We start from the raw sequence: 3,546 nt of genomic DNA on the forward strand, positions 1-3,546 counted from the left end.
AGTTCAATCCCCGATTCCGCAAAAAAAAAAAAAATTAAATTAAATTTAAAAGAATGAATCAATAGAGGGGCCGGGGAGATGGCTCAGTAGAATAAGCACTTGCCTGTCAAGAGCAAGGATCAGAGTTCAATCCCCGGTTCTTAAAAAAAAAAAAAAAAAAAAAAAGAATGAATAAATAACTGACTCAGGGTGAATTGTTCTAATTATAATTTAAAAGGAACCAATCCTTTCTCCTATAAACCTAAGAGGCCTTTCCTTAGAACACCTATTTTCTCTGTCCCTATCATTATTATTTATGAGCACTTACTGAGCACTTACTGTATGCTGAGCACATCCTACAAAGGGTCTGTTTTCATCTTTACAGACAAACTCATAAAGGAAGAACTACTGGAAGAACTGTAATTCATGTTAGCCTTGAACTCACGATAGAACCCAGGCTGGCCTTGAATTCATAGCAATCTTCCTGCCTCAGCCTTCTGAGTGCTGAGAGATGTGCACCACCATGTCCGGCTGATTATTGCCCCATTTTTCGGATGCAAAAGCTGAGCCCAGAAAGCCCCAAGCCTTTGTTCAAGGTATCCCAGGGCCCAGAATTCAAGCTGAGCTATTTTCCTCTCAGCTCTTTTCCAGCCCCTGCTCTGATCATCCACTCAGTCCTCTATCTTTTCTTGTTTACAGAACAACTAAATTTTTGGGTTCCTTACATCACAAGCCAGGGAGGGAGAATCTTCTCTTTTTTTTTTTTTTTTTTTTTTTTTTTTTTTTTTTGATTTTTTTTTTTTTTTTTTTTTTTTTTGCAGAACCGGGAATTGAACTCAGGCTCTTGCACTTGTCAGGGAAGCGCTTATTCTACTGAGCCATCTCCCCGGACCCACGCATTCATTCTTGCAACAAATATCCGCTAACACTAACTAGTAAAATACAGTTGCGAATGCAGTAAAAGTGGTTCTTACCCAGTGGATCCTCACAGCCAGGTCAGGCAAAGAGAACATAGAAAAGTGACAGATTAATATACAACAGGCTGGCAGCAGGAGGTGTAAGCCATCAAGACTATGGAGGATATGATGAGTTCAGTGGTGGACCCATAAACAATGCATCCGTGTCCCAGAACCTTGCGGCCATGGTTTAGAAAAGGGGCCCAGGTGTGTTAGTGCCCATTATCCCAGCATTTGGGAGGCTAAAGCAGAAGGATCACAAGTTTGAGTCCAGCCAAGGTAGCTTAGTGAGACTCTGTCTCCAAATAAAACAATGAAAAGGGCTAGGGTGTAGGTTAGTGATAGAGTGCTGCCCAGCATAAGGTGGAGTGGGACAGGAGATTTGGAAGGAAAAAAGAAGAAGGGGATTTGCAAACAAAAGCAAGCTGAGCAGGTGAGGTGGCCACAGTTAAAGATTGCCTGGAGCCACCCAAAACTGGAAGAAGCAGTGAGGAATTATTCTATAGAATTTCTGAAGGGAGCACGGCTCTGCCAACACTTTCATTTCAGACTTGTGACTTGCAAATTTTCTAGAGAACATATTGCTGTTATTTTAAGCCACCCAGTTTGTGGTAATTTGTTATAGTAACCACAGGAAACTCCTACACAGGCTAAAGGGAAAGGAATAATGGGAGGGGTGGGAGATTTTCCAGTACCAGGAATTAATCCCAAATTCCCACCAAGCTACATCGCCAGCCTTTTTTTTTTTTTTTTTTCCTGGGGTCTCGCTAAATTGCCAAGGCTTGGCTTGAATTTGTGCTCTGATCTTCCTGCCTCTGCCTCCCAGAGTGCTGGGATTACAAGTATGCACCACCATGCCCAGCTTGGGTATTATATATTTACAGACTAGTGAAGGTGAAAGGGAAATCAAAGAATTGTGTGGAGAAGGACATTCCAGGGAGTGGGGAAGAGCAAATGAGAATTCTCTCCTTGCTAGAGACAACTGCCCAGAAAACACCCAGTCCAACCCAGAACCACAGAGACACACGCAGAGGCACACACCAGCTAGAGTACTGGCCTGACGAACAGACAACATGCCGCAGCCTCGCCCACACAAGGATGTGGGCAAATCTCACTCAAACCCGGCAGCAGGAAGTCGCCTACAAACTCCTTTCTCCTAAACACAGACTTTGGCCCAGACAGGGCATTAGCAGGGCTGGGTTTACAGGAAGGTCCTTCCACTTGCTGCCCCCTACCACATTCACCAAGGCAGCCTGAAGGTGAGGAAAATCAGATATGGGAAGGGATTAGTTTTAAGACTGGAAACCTCAAGCAGGAGTGGTGGCAGCAAGGCTGTAATCCCAACGCTGGGGAGGCTGAGGCAGGAGAATCATCAGCCTGGGCTACACAATGAGTGCAAGGCCAGCCTGAACCACAGAGTGAGACCCTATCTCAAAAACAAAAATAGATTGGAACTCCTCCCGGGGCATGCCTGAAGGAGGGTCTTGGCAAAACCATAGGACCAGCCCATTCCACTCCTACCCCTTCTTACCCCTTCCTCCCCTCCCTTCTCAGGACCATCCCAGACGCCTGTATCAGACCTCAAGCAGGTGACTCAGTTCTTAGCGTCACCCACAACCCCCCCACACACACACACTGGCCCCCAGCGAAACAAGTCGGGGCACAGCCCGGGAGGGGCGCGGGTGGCCTAAGGAGAGGAGGGTACCCTGCACCTTTCGGCCCCCGGGCCCAAGGCCCATAGGACGCCGGCGGCGACCACCATCGTGAGCCGGGAGTGGGTGCGCTGCCCTGGGAACCCTGGTGCCCTCACCTCAGCTCCACTGGGCTGTAGCCCACGCGGCCCCTCCCGGCGCCCCGGGCGGGTTCCCACGCTCTGCACCCCGCGCGCCCTGCCGCAGACCGGTCCGGCCGGTTCCCGGTTCCAGCCCCGGCGCGCGCCCCGCCCCGCGGCCAGAGCTTTGGGGGAGAAGGTGGGGGAGCGCGAGCTTGGAGACAGGGTCCAGGGATCATGAGCTGTCTCAGGTGGGGGAGACGTAGGGGAGACTCCGTGGGGGGAGTGACAGCTTTGGACACTCCTAAAAGGACTGGAATGCTCGGGACCTTAAAGAAGATGGTTTGGGGGTGCCTAGGGAGTGGTTCCCTTCTAGCCCCCGCACTGAGACCAAGCCCTCTCCACTCCGCGCGATCCGGGCTCCGGGCAGCCGCGCGCACCGGTGATTCACCTGTCAGAGGGGCGGGGCCGCCCCGGGCGCATCCACCTGTCGGCTGCGATCCAGGCGCGCAGCTCCACTGCGCACGCGCCCACCCGGCCCAGAGGGTCCCAATGATCACACTTTCTTCCCCTCCCCATCAATGCAAACTACCCAGCGTTGGGGACCCCCCAGACCATTTCAGCATCCTCCAAACAGGTGAACCCAGGAGACGATCCAGCCAGTCTCTTCTCTAAAGTCACCCCAGGACGGCGGCCTGACACTTCAGATGTTAAAGCAGTGAATACAAGAACAAATCAATGAACCAGGCTTGGTGGGCTTGGTGGCCCAGGCCTGTAATTCTAGCACTGGGGAGGCTGAGACAGGAAGATCGCTACAAGTTTAAACTAAGTAACCAGACC

At 50.8% G+C, this 3,546-nt stretch overlaps 1 protein-coding gene across 3 annotated transcripts in view; it reads right to left on the minus strand.

The window, feature by feature from the left end:
• Notch3 (notch 3) overlaps nucleotides 1–3,546 on the minus strand; it is a 39,985-nt gene that overhangs the window by 31,594 nt on the left and 4,845 nt on the right. The window lies entirely within an intron of this gene.

Source organism: Octodon degus, unplaced genomic scaffold, assembly GCF_000260255.1.
Source record: "Octodon degus isolate 3935 unplaced genomic scaffold, OctDeg1.0 scaffold00050, whole genome shotgun sequence".
In the NCBI taxonomy this organism is placed as follows: Eukaryota; Metazoa; Chordata; class Mammalia; order Rodentia; family Octodontidae; genus Octodon; species Octodon degus.